Source organism: Camellia sinensis, chromosome 3 (genome assembly GCF_055761805.1).
Source record: "Camellia sinensis isolate YWXY chromosome 3, ASM5576180v1, whole genome shotgun sequence".
In the NCBI taxonomy this organism is placed as follows: Eukaryota; Viridiplantae; Streptophyta; class Magnoliopsida; order Ericales; family Theaceae; genus Camellia; species Camellia sinensis.
The window spans coordinates 217,329,414-217,342,686 of NC_138963.1; the positions used below are offsets into that span (position 1 = coordinate 217,329,414).

The following is a 13,273-nucleotide window of genomic DNA, read 5'->3' on the forward strand; positions in this document are numbered from 1 at the left end:
AATTGCCCCTTGCTTGAGGGGAGCTACATGGCAACGGACAGTCGCCCCTTGTTTAAACGGCACTGCAGCGCTTTGAATGGCAACGGAAAGTTGCCCCTTGTTTGAACGGCACCACAGCGCATTGAATGGCAACGGAAAGTTGCCCCTTGTTTGAACGGCCCCCACAGCGCATTGTAGTCAGTCCTCAGAGTGACGAACACAACCAAATTCTCGAATACAGAGAAAGCGAAGATGATCAAAACCATTACATGGGCACAATCAATTTGAAGTGTTTTATAGCTGGACTTCAGAATGAAGTTGCCTACGTATCCCAAAGATGGGAATCAAGCCTTACGTAGTTCGGGGTTAAGGTACACTTGGGTATTTAACCTCTCCTTTTGCGCTCTAACTTTTGCCAGGGCCGCCCTTTGCGGGTTTTCAACCTTGCGAGCTATGTTTTTCTTCTTTTCAATTTTTGTGTTCTTTTTTTTCTTTTCTTTTTTTTTTTGATTTTTTTTTTTTTGTTATTTTCTTTGCATCTTTCTTTTTTGTTCTTTTATTCTTTTCTTGCTCTAACTTTTGCCTGGGCCGCCCTTCCGGGTTTTCGGCCCAGCGAGCCTCTCAAGGGTAAAAGTATAGCTTTGTCCTTGTCAAATGGTTTTGAGATCCCGAAGTCATCTGAATCCAGGAGAATGACAGTTGTTCTCTGACGATGCAAGAGTCCATCCAATGGAGGGTGAATTTACCCCTAGTGTTTGTGGATAGGAACTCGGTTGTCCTTTAACAATATCTTCTTCTTTCCTCCCTTCTGGGGTTTGGCATTCTTACCGATCTTCATCTTGGACTCTTCGAGCACATTTGAAATTCTTGCCCCTAGTTCGAGGGGTGTTCTTGATCTAGCTTCGCAAGCTTCTTGATCTGACTTTGTTGCCGCTAATTCACGGGCTGCTCTGGATCCAGCCACACAGGCCTTACATTGTAGTTGACCTTTGAACTTTCTGAGTTCTAGTCCAAGGTTTGAAAATGAGGAGTCGAGTCTTGAGGCTGAGAGCGATCCTAAGCTGCACAATCTCAAGAGCGATTCCACACAGGTCTTCGCAGGACCGCGTAAAACATTTTTTTTTTTTGAAATCTTTTAAGAAAATAACTAATCGCTCGCACTAAAGACGGTGTGGGACCAATCTGGATCAAGCCAGGATCCTTCTCAGTACTCACGTTAACAAACATGATTTCATTCATTAAGGGCTTAACACGCCTCTCTTTCTCTCAATTTGATCAAAGTTTTACAAATCCCGAGGAATTCCTTCCCCTTTGTTTTCATCACAATGTTCAAAAGGTTTTGAAAAACTTGGGTCGATGCAATGATTTTCAAAGCACAGAAAAGCAGGTGAAAAGCACTGTCGTTTCATTCAGAACTTCTGGCACAACTGGCACAAGGCGGAAGCGAACACAAGAATGTGAAAATCACTGTTGTTCATTCAAATCTGTTGGCGTTACTGGCTCCAAGACAGAAACAGACTCAAAAGAAAGCAAAAAGACAAACACAAAACAAAACAGTGATGCCCGAGGTAACACCCCCGGAATCACCTGACTCTAACAAAACAGGACTGACTCGGTACAACAAGACAGACCCAACTGACTCAGTAAGAAAAGACTGACTCTGTACGACACAACAAGACTGACCCAATACCCAAGTCAGAAAGCACAAAAACTGGTATTTGCATATTGCTCAGAACAGTGCATGCCATTCCCACGTCTGGAGTTAATCGAGCGCTACCTGCAGGTGGTTCATCCCCCGATCACATAACATTATCCCCCCAAATTCACTGATCCAGTGCCGATAGACTTTGCTGAGCTCGGCAGGAGGATGGCCTCATTGTCAAACAAATCTTGCACTTCGTGGCGAAGACGGAAGCAGTTGTCGGTGCTGTGACCAGTTTGTTGATGGTATGCACAGTACTGGGTACCATCATGCTTAGCTGAAAGGGGACTTGGGAGAGGTCGAGGCTCGAGGGGTTTGAGATGCCCTTCTTTGACGAGGATTTGAAGGACCTTAGACAAAGGCATGTAGAGCGCATGGAAGACCCTGCGACCTCGGGGCGGATACTTCGAGGTTTGCTGACTTTTGCTGGACGCACTCGAAAAAGGGTCGGTAGGTGCTGCCTTGGCTCTCTGATCTTTTCCAGGTGTAGGGTTAGGATTGGAAGGAACTGTTCTGGTACGACGGTCCCCATCTCAATTTTTCTTCAGGCTTAAACTGCTCTCGGCCTGAGTGGGGAAGATGTCATCCACAGTTTTTACAGCAACAGCGAGCACCTGTTGTTCATTCAATCCTCCGGCTTTCAAAGCCTCAACAGCCCACAGGAGTTGTTCGTAGGGATCGGTGTCCACCTTCATCTTGTTCTTACCACTGGCCTTGGCTTGGTAGAAGGTTTGAGTTGCTACATCAGAGTGGAGCCCCGTTGTTGTCGACATGCCATTGCCGGAACTTGGGATGGCTTCAGGTTGGCTAAGTTCGATTACAATTCGCCCCAGTAGCGGGGGCTCCTGCGGTATGAAATTCCCAGCATACGATACATTTGGTGGCGAAACCGACATTCCGCAGGCTAGATCCGCCACAGATCTTTAAAGGTCCCTAATCATTCCCATCAACTCGAATGTGGTGGGCTCACGGGTTTGAAATAACTGGGGTTCCCAGATCAGATGTGCGGCAGGTGACCTGGGTGGGTATGGCACTTCAACATTGGTATCATCCTGCAATGTGATTCCTTGGTCTGATGCGGCTGCCATAACCATAATTTCTTCCGAATTTTGCGTCATCACGAGTTTTGCTGAACTGAACAGAGGTGATGTGGCTGCTGACTGACGGATCAGATAGACCAGACTGGTGACTGACGGATTTGAAGAACCGGCGAGCCTTTTCCTATCTTGCCTCAGCAAAGGAGAACACTAGTTGCTCTGAACCGAGTCTCTGAACCTTGAAAGAGAAAACATGCAGCATCTCAGCCCAATCCCACCAATACAGACATGAATATAACTGAATAACTGCATTCGACCATTGATCACTGTTCCCAAAATTACTGCCCCCAAAACTGAATCTGATACCCGCGGATAACTGATTCCGAAAATGCTGAACTGGTGCCCGCAGGCCCTTGATACCCAGAAACACTGAACTGGTGCCCGCAGGCCTGATGCCCAAACTTGCAAACTAATACATGCATTCGTATAAAGACGCACTCTAAAAGCACATAATAAACAAGTGAGAGCCAAAACACCCCTATGTTGGGGTAGGGTTTCCCTGTCCTATTTTGTTAGGAGTTAGGGTTTCACTACGCACGCAGCGGTTTCAAACAACCTATATTGGGTAAGCAACCAGTCCTAGTTTAGAATGGTCACTATGGATTCCGAATATGCACTAGGTCGAATGGTCAAAAAGAGTGCCCCGGTAAAACCGGGGTTTGTGTTCCCATACTGGCAGAGCCCACAACCGGTTAGCCTTATGGTCATGTCTTGACAAGACAAGCCTCCGGCAAACCGTTCAGGAATAGCAGATGGCAAACACGGTGTCCTAGGCGCACCAATGCAAATGCAATGCAAAGAAACACATAAGTGTAGTCAAAACCAGATATCATGAGTTCGAGTCAAGTTCTCTAATTCCCCAGCAGAGTCGCCAGAAACTGTAGACATCCCTGAACGCCCCCGGGAGGAACGAGTCCCCCCCGTTCCGTTCGATATTGGGCTCACTACAGTTCAGACTCTCAATTTGTCACGGTTCTAAATCTGAACCATAGAGTCCAAATCCGGCAAATCGTTTTGAGAAAACAGATTTTGAAAGAAGTGCCAACATGGACTGCTTTGCCAGATACAGAGTCGCCACCTAAATATTTTATTTTGGGGAAATTTAGGAAACCCAGACTCGTTTGCCTAAGGCCATGTGTCCGTCATCACCAAAGTTGCCTCGGCTTGGAAACTTGGGTACGATAGGGGAAGGTCACTTCGTGAGCACCCCCGCTCGCCCGATCAAAGATCGGCGTCTACTAACCATGATATCTATTTTTGAAAACATTATGCGTTCTTATTCCGGTTATTAGCCTAGATTTACTATGTGATGCGCACAGCATACAAGTATAGACTGGATCGCCTGAATTGGAACAAAACATTTCATGTTTGTTTGTTTGAAAATGGTTTGATGGTGCTACTGGCAAGTAGGCTAAGACGTGGATTTCCCACCCTCAGGTGGGCTTAGAAAACATGATTTTGCCACTATCTAGTGGGCTTAAAACTCACAACTAATGAATTGTTCTAATTCAAATAACCCAACCTTCACCCACAGGCATTCAGGCAGCTTATATCACATAAGCACATAGCCTCATGGTAAGTATGCTATCATGGCATTCACTCACACGCATGCAAGGATGCTAAAGCGTAAAATTTACCAAGTACACAAGGCCAAAACAGAAGCTAGGTTAGAAATCCATGCATGATCCTAACTATACAGAAATGTCTAATGCAACACATGCAAAAAATGCAACTATAGCAGGCTCGGCTATTCTAAACATGGCATATGAAATGCTACAGCTAACATGTATTCAACTTGAAATTGAAAATACAATGCAGTTAGTATGATGCGCTGAGCCCGACGCATGCAAAACAGATAAATAAATGCAAACATGCTATCATACTGTATGCTAATTGAAATATGCCCTAGTCTAACCATCATAAGCTGGTAAATAAAAGGGAGAAAGACGTGGGGTTGGAAGACATACATCACACACACGTACACTTATTACAATATTGCCCTCACGCGGAGGGTCCGAATAAATAATATACAGTCCCGAATGAATATTACAGTCCAAATATGTACAAAACCCTAATTAATTAACAAATTAAATTAGGAAAGCAATAAATTGGCATGCAAGCCAGGGACTGCCTCAACTCTGCTCCGGATGATGGATAATGCATGCTTGAGTTGCCTTGTGCGGAAATCCACTACGATGCCCCAGTTAGCCTCTGTTTGCGATTGATGCCGGAATGCTGTGCAAGGCCTTTGAAAGGCTACTGATTCTTGATTTGCTGCAACAGAGAGCAGGAAAAGTGCATGGCAATGTATTTTCACAAATATATGCATGCCTCGATCCTCGTGCCACTAATCACGCATCTCGATGCATGATGGCCGAGGAGTCGAATTGTGCAACTCAATACAGAATGAATGCATATGAAAACACAACAAGACCTAACTCCATCATGGGCAATCCAGAGTGTCGGTGACAGGGAATTGAGACATGTTTCGTCACTCGAAGTACGAAACGTCCCTCGTTTCCCGTGCTCGGGCTAATTCCTATCCCAAGCACGATGAAATATGCATGATATGCATGAAATGCAACTAAGATACAACCTAACATATATAATGCTATGAAATGGCATACATGATGCACGAGATAACATGGCATACACAATGCGCTAACATACAACCTAGCATACGCAATGCTATGAAATGAAATGGCATACACAATGCATAATGGACTTACACCAACATGAGTGGACCTCAGCCACACTCACATAAGAGGCCATGAGACGAAAATGAAACACTCGAAATGCGTGCACACATGCACGCAAACCGAGGACCGACCCTAAGGCATAAATGCCACTCTAACAAGACATGGCAAGGCATGGAATATGACATATAAACATGCAAGTTTCAGCACTGAAATGCGATGCAAAATGATCCCGAAACATGGAAACATGGCACCCGATACATGGAATGAGACCCGAAACATGAAGTTAGGTACATGGAATGACCTATGGCTATGCAAAGCATGCATTATTTGAACATGAAGTGTAAATACAGAATCAAGAAATTCCCAAAACAAACATATTTACAGTTTTAAGCAAGGCCAAAAAGTGAACACAAATAGGGCTAAGTTAACATGCAAAAATGGCCCCAAAAGAGAGATAATGAAGCAAGTAGCAGCTGCTGGCCCTAAATGGCTGAAAACCCTTCAACAAAGTTGAAGAGGGGCTCAAAATGAAGCACTTTACAGTTTACAACAAGCCACAAAAACAAACACAAGAAGGCCTAAAACACTATGCAAGGAATGGGCCAAAAGGGAGACAAAGAAGCAAGTGATGGTTGCTGGCCTCAAACAGAGGAGGGCCCTTCAAAAAAGTTGAAGAGGGGCCCAAAACATGGTATTTTACAGTTAGTGACCAAACCCAAAACAGTGCACATGCAAGCTTAAAATACTATGCAAAATAAGGCCTAAAAAGAGGTTTAAACACAAAGAGCAAAAAGGGAGCTTCAAACAGCAAAGGTCCCTTGATCAAACATGAAGATGGAGTCAAAATGAGGCTATTTATAGTTTGGACCAGAGCCCAAAAATACAAGCACAAGGGGCTAACAAAACATGCAAAAATAAGGCCAAAAGAGGGATAAAGAGGCAAGTGACAAAAGGAAGCCTCAAATAGTGAAGATCTCTCAACAATATTGAAGAAGGGCTCAAAATAAGCCACTTTTCAGTTTATAACCAAGCTCAAAACAGATTAAAAATAGGCCTAAAATACTATGCAAGAATGAGGCATACAAGAGAGGTAAAGTAGCAAGTGTAAAAAGGAAGGTTCAAACAGGGAGAGGCCCTTAAACAAACATGAAAAAGACCTCAAAATAATGCTATTTTCAGTTAGGGTCGGAGCTCAAAAATGGAAGCAAGTATGGCTTAGAAAGCATGCAAAAGAAGCTCAAAAAGAGAGAAAGTATGGGTCACCCTTGTAGACCAAACTTCAATAGCCTCTTGGCTTGAGAAAAGGTGCTCCTTGCCTCTGGAAAACAGCTCCAAGTGGCTGGAATGGATGGTGGTGGTATGGTTCTAGGTGGTGGTGCAGAAATGGTGTAGGGTTTGGGAGATTTTGAGGGTTGGGGTGTAGAGAGAGAGAGATACAATGTGGGAGCCTCAAAGGAAATTTTGTAACCTCTTGAAATGTAGCTGGAGGTGCTGTTATATAGGCAAAAGAGGGGGGAAAAAAGGGGAGGAAAGGAATTCAAACTTCCCCCCAAAAGTGCAGCCCCCCCGGATACACAATCTGGGGGGAAACAAAATACATATTTGTAATGTACCAGAGGAGGGGATCATGGCCGGCCAGGTATCTAAGTTGCAGGTGGCCGGCCGGCCCTCCCCATGGCCAGTCGGCCAAGGGTCAAAAGGGTCAAGCAGTATTAGTGGCCGGCCACCCCAGATTGATGGCCTCCTATATGTGCACAACACAACCATGTGGTCAAAAACTGGAGAAGATGATCCAGGAGAGAGAAAAGGCCACTTTTAGGAGGGGTTCAAAAGGGTCACACACAATTACTGGCCGGCCATATGATATTGGGGGCCTCCCAGGTGTGTACAACACAAATATGTGGTTTAGGGCTGGAAAAAGTGGCCTTAGGGTGGTCAACATTGGCTTTCAAGTGAGAAAAACGGGCGACGGAGGGCGATGGAGGAATAAAACTAGTTGTCAGAACAATTAATGGCCTCCCACCCTTCTACGACCTTTTTAACAATGAAACAGAGGTCCCTGCCAAAAATGAACTCAAACCGATACAAAATGGAGGTTCGGGGGCCGAAACGCGCAGCCCGAGGCCCCGAAAACTGACTGTTAGGCACCGGAAGTGGTGTTCGACCACAAAGTTGGTCTCTCGAGCCACAGTGTCCCTCAAAAGGGAGCAAATAAGATGCATGCCAAAAACCGGAGCAAACGGAGGTGGTTAAGCGGTCCCGAACCGAGGCACACGGCCAGGGGCTCCGAAAAACCGGAAACTGGACTCCAAATGGGCAAAATGGCCTATGACCACGAAACATAGCCTACGGCCACTGAGAGATGATCTACGAAACCTCTCCCTCCCTTCGGGAAGAGAAAACAGAGAAAATAGAGCCTGGTTCGCAAACCGAGGCAAAGCATGAAAGAGTCCGGAAGTCCGGAGGCAAGGCTCGCAATCGAGACTCTGAAACCTCTGAACGAGCACGATATGCAACATCACCAAGCTCTCAATCGGTGACGTCTGAGTCTTAAGGTCGGTCAAAAATGGGGTGTCTACAAAGTGTATTAAGAATGAGAGGGGCCAACAAACCAACATGGGACAGAGGTAAAACATGCTAAATAAACACCAAATAACCTCTGAAATTAAGCCAAACAAAGCTAGGCATACATGCTACCCTTATGAGCCAAAACACAAGAAAATGAGATAATGAAGGGAGAGGGGTGTCCCTCCCCTATACAAGACCTCAAAACCACTTCTTCACCACTGAAAATCCTCTGGATTTCAGTGGTGAGAAGGCCAATATATGAAAATTCCAAAGCTCAACCGATAAGGCTCAAAATGAGGCCAAACAAGGCCTAAGAGGGGGTGGACGACCCCCAACACCAAAATGACCTTAAACAAACATGTTAAGCATGCAAATACAAAACTTTTTTCAGTTTATAGCTAAGCTCGAATCAATATGAAAGATAGTCTAAAAACTTGTACAAAAAAAGAAGGAATAAGAGGGTAAGTGTCTCACCCTTGAAGACCTCTTTCAAAACACCAAATCAGCAACCCTTTTGGATTAAAACCAGCTCCAAGACTCTTCAAACAACTCCCTAACACTTCAACAACTCAAAGGTGGTATGCTACAAGGTGTTCTAGTGTGAGAAAGTGGACAAATACTCACTTTAGGGCACTCTAACACAGATAAATATATATATATATATATAGAGAGAGGGAGATATAGAGAGAGAGTGGTTTTTTTTTTTTTGCTCAAAGTTGTATATCTCCTCCTCCTTGTGTTAGAGAGCTTGATTGATATAGAAATATATCAATCTGCAGCTCCTCAGAACTCCCACGTCCAGGTATGGGCTGGGGTATGGCCTAAAATGACAGCTGCCAGCTGTCTACAGAGATATCTGTTGAAAACCACATTTGGCCGGCCGGCCATCAAAGTGGCCGACCGGCAGTCAAATTGGCCGGCCGGCCATCACATTTGGCCGATGGCAACATAACACAGCCGGTAGCCTCAAGCCATGGCTGGTGGAGTGTGGGGATGTCCCAAAAGCCATTCCCAGCCCTCCAAAGCAAAAACACAAGTGTTTGGTGCAAAACCAGACACAAAACAGTCGAATCGAGAGATCCTAAGGCAAGGCGCGTAGCCGAGGCCTCCGAGAACTCAAGACGAACACAAACATGGATGATCACCGAGTGTTCAAGCGATGACGTTCAAGTCTTGAGGACGGTCAAAAATGGGGTGTCTACACCTTCTCTCCGATTAAATTTCTGATTTCGTCTTGCACTCTTTTCATCACTTTTGGGTTCTTCATTAGCGCTGTCATTGCCCAAACTAATGTTGCCGCACTTGTGTCTGTTCCAGCAATAAATATATTCTATAAGAAAATTACTAGGTTGAAAAAATTATAAGTACACATAAATCAATTATACAGTACATCTCACAGTATGTGGGACAGATTACCATAAGCACAACTTTAATGTTGTCCAAAGTAAGATCAATCGCAAATGAACGATCGCTTTGCAATTTAAGCAAGACGTCTGTGATGTCTTCTTGCGCAGTTGTTTGTCTTTTTGGATCAAGATGATCGTCAATGATTTCTTGGTAGAACATATCCAATTCCTTGAAATTTTTCTCAAGCCGGCCATATAGTCCAGAGAGTTTATCAATCCATCCCATCAAAGGAAAATAATCCGATACAAAGAAGATCGCTGCCAAGGCTTGAGCTTCATTAAGTAGGCTGTGAAATCTACTTCTTGCATGACCTTCATCCTCATACCTCTTCCCAAAAGCAACCTTGCAGATTATGGTGCTTGTGAGAGATATGAGTGTGTCACTCAAGTTAGTACCTGTTAGGTCACCAATTGTCCCAAAAAACTTCTTAGTAAATAAGCCCAATTATCGAGAATGGAACCAAAACTCTAAGACCTTGTTAGATAATCAATTGTCTTAAAAACTTGAACTTTCAAAAAATAACCCCAATAAAGTTTATGAAGCTAACAATACCTTTATTGGCAGAAGCTAGTTTAGATATTTGCTTGATCATTAGGAGCACTTCATCTTCGCGAACTGATTGAAAAGATTGTACCCTTTTGGAGTTGTAGAGATGAAGAACACAAATCTTTATCATTTCCCTCCAGTAGTCATTTAATGGTGCAAAAACCAAGTCCGAGCCATTGTAAGAGAGTTTTTGCTGACCAACCATGGAAGGCCTACTAGTAAACTCAAGATCATGGGTCTTCATGTCCTCTTTTCCCATTCTTGCTGAAGAAACCACAAGGGTTGGAACAGAGCCGAGTCGTAAAGACATGAGAGGACCGTATTGCTGGAGAGTTGCCAGAGGTAGCGGTGAGGAGCGGAGTTATTGAGTTGGTGTAAGTTTCCAATGAAGGGAAGCCCAGGAGGGCCTGGTGGAAGAAGGACATGCCCATTTCCTCTGTTTTTGTGAAGAACAAGAATAAGAGGAAAATGGGAATAGCTACAAGGAAAAGAAGCAACATCTTTGGGTGTTTTTTAATTCTTCTTTTGTATAATAGAAGTGAGAGACTAGTCCCTTTATATATATATATATATATATATATACACATTAAATCCTTACTATTATACTATTTTTTTCTTTAATAAAAAACAAATACTCCCTCCGTCTCAAAATATTAATCCCTTATTTTATTCTTTATTGTTTCAAAACATTAGTCCCCTTTCAAAAATTAAGGACTAAAATAATATAAATTTCTTATTTTGTCCAATTTTTAAATTCATTAACAACACAAAAAGTATAATTATGACAATTGATATTCTCAAAAAAAATATACTATCAAAGGGTAATTTTGAAAAATTAATATTTTTAAAGGACAATAATTATATTCTATAAAAAAATTAAATTATCCAAAAAGAACTGTTATTTTAGGACTGAGAGAGCAGGGGCGGAGGGTAGGAGGGCTCAGGAGGGTCACGTGTCCCTCCTGAGTTTTGAATTTATTTATTTATATATATATTTTTTACAAACATAAAACAAATATTTTATATAAAAATAAATTATAAAAATATTATTTAGAGTGAAATGTCAATGATATTTTTAAAATTATAAGAACAATAATGATTGTTTTGATTGAAAATAAAGAGATTATGATATTATTATCTATGAAAATTTCAATATAATGGTGATCTCTATCATTATTGATATGCAAACATAATTAATTTCAATGAAAATATAAAATTTATTGAATTGTTAAGTTACATTTAATATGCAGGGTTCGCCCTCCATGTGTTTCTTTATTATTGATTGATAATATCACATGTCAATGATTGCGTGGTATGACTATTATATTGAATTTTTACGCATATTTTGTATAAAAAAATTACTTTAACATTATATAATTTATTTTAAAACTTTATATCCATGACTTTTTTAATATTGCCCATGATACACTAATTACAAATAACATATTCACTTTGTTTAGTTTGAGTTTTCTAAAAACACTTTTCAAAAAATTCTGCGTTTTTGTTTTTCGTATTTTTTTGTATTTATTGATTTTTTTTAATATTTTAAGTAATTTTTTTTAATTTTTAGACACACCTAATATAAATATGCTTAAAAAGTATAATTTTTGTGAAAAAATCTTTAAAAAATTCACTAAATAGCAAAAATATAAAAAAATACGAAAAATCAATACATTTTTCATATTTTTATGTATTTATTAATTTTTTAAAATATTTTTTCACAAATATTTTATTTTTTTTAGATACATCATGTATCTAAAAAAGTTTAAAAAAAATGCTTAAAATTTTAAAAATATTCACTAAAAACAAAAATAAAATAAAATAAAATAAAAAATAAATTTTTAAAAAACTTAATTAAAAAAACTCAAACTAAACACACAGTTTTTTTTTTTTTTTTAATTTTTCTTGAAGTCAATCGTAAAAATTTATGTAAAATATTTTTGTAAATATTTTTAATATTATAATTATGAAGTGTCCCCTCTGATTTATTTTCTTAGCTCTGCTACTGTGAGAGAGTATATATATATATCCACTGTAAACTAACCGATCATATCCCATTACATTTTGTTGGAGATAATTTTCCCCATTTGGTATGTTGTTGACTCATCGATCATATCCAATTACATTTTTCTGGAGATAATTTTCCCTATTTGGTACGTTGTTGGCTCATCTTAATAATACGAATCTTTAATTATATTGGCTTTGTCAAAATGATCATTTGTGTAAAGAAAATCAAGTTGATTAAACATTAGTAATTAGATAACAAGATTATGTATATTTTACCTTTGTTACTTGTATAAATAACATAAAATATCCTTATTTGTCATCAATTTTTTATTTATATACTTAATAAATTATTAATAAAAATAATTAATGCGAATTAAAATTTGAAAAATTTACTTATAAATCTCATTTTGAAAAATGCCGATCCATTTAGTCCCAAGGATTTTCTTATAGACCAATGAGTCACATTGATTTTGGAAAGGTAGATTTAATATAATATTTAGAAATTAGATTTATGATTATAACCTTATTTCTATTATATTTGCTTCTCTTTTTTTTTTTTTTCTTTTGTGCTAGAAAGGTAATGTACACAATCTATGAGAATCAAATTTGCGATGAATTTTTATACGAGAATCTTTTTTATTTGGAAAACATTTCAAAAAGAGTACAAAAATGACTTGAAATGTGGGATCCTTCAAATATTCCAAAAGGATGTGAGTTTCTTCAAACATTTCAAAATGAGTACAAAAATTCCTTAGTAAACGCTGGCAAATGTATAATTTCAAACTGTAACACTCCAATATAACACTTAAACGTAACACTCCAATATAACACTCAAAAATAAAAAATTAGTGTTTTTTTTCCCCCAAATATAACACGCTAATATAACACATCAAAAAAATTTCTTAGTGTAACATTCCAATGTAACACACGAAAAAACTCCTTGGTGTACTTTTTTCAAACGTAACACTCTAATGTAACACTCCAAAAAAATGATATGGGATTCTTTAAACCATTCCAAAAGGATGTGAGATTCTTCAAACTATTTCAAAAGGAGTACAAAAATTCCTTAGTAAGTTTTGAACAAATGTATAATTTCAAATTGTGAGAGTTACGTTTAGAAAAATTACATTAAGAAATTTTTTAATATTTTTGTGTGTAATATTAGAGTGTTATGTTTGAGATTATATTGATTGGAGTGTTACGTTTGGAAAAAATACATTAAGGAGTTTTTTTTTTTGTGCTACATTGGTGTGTTATGTTTGAAAAAG

The 13,273-nt window shown here is 39.8% G+C and overlaps 1 pseudogene across 1 annotated transcript in view; it reads right to left on the bottom strand.

Moving 5' to 3' along the window:
* LOC114295369 (6,7,8-trihydroxycoumarin synthase-like) overlaps positions 1 to 10,498 on the bottom strand; it is a 36,344-nt pseudogene extending 25,846 nt beyond the window's left edge. The window contains exons 1-3 of the transcript XR_014365256.1: positions 10,005 to 10,498; positions 9,462 to 9,847; positions 9,250 to 9,375 (exon numbers count right to left, since the gene is read on the bottom strand). The product of XR_014365256.1 is annotated as a 6,7,8-trihydroxycoumarin synthase-like (transcript). The remainder of the gene's footprint in view (positions 1 to 9,249; positions 9,376 to 9,461; positions 9,848 to 10,004) is intronic.
* Between the last annotated feature and the right edge of the window lie 2,775 nt (positions 10,499 to 13,273).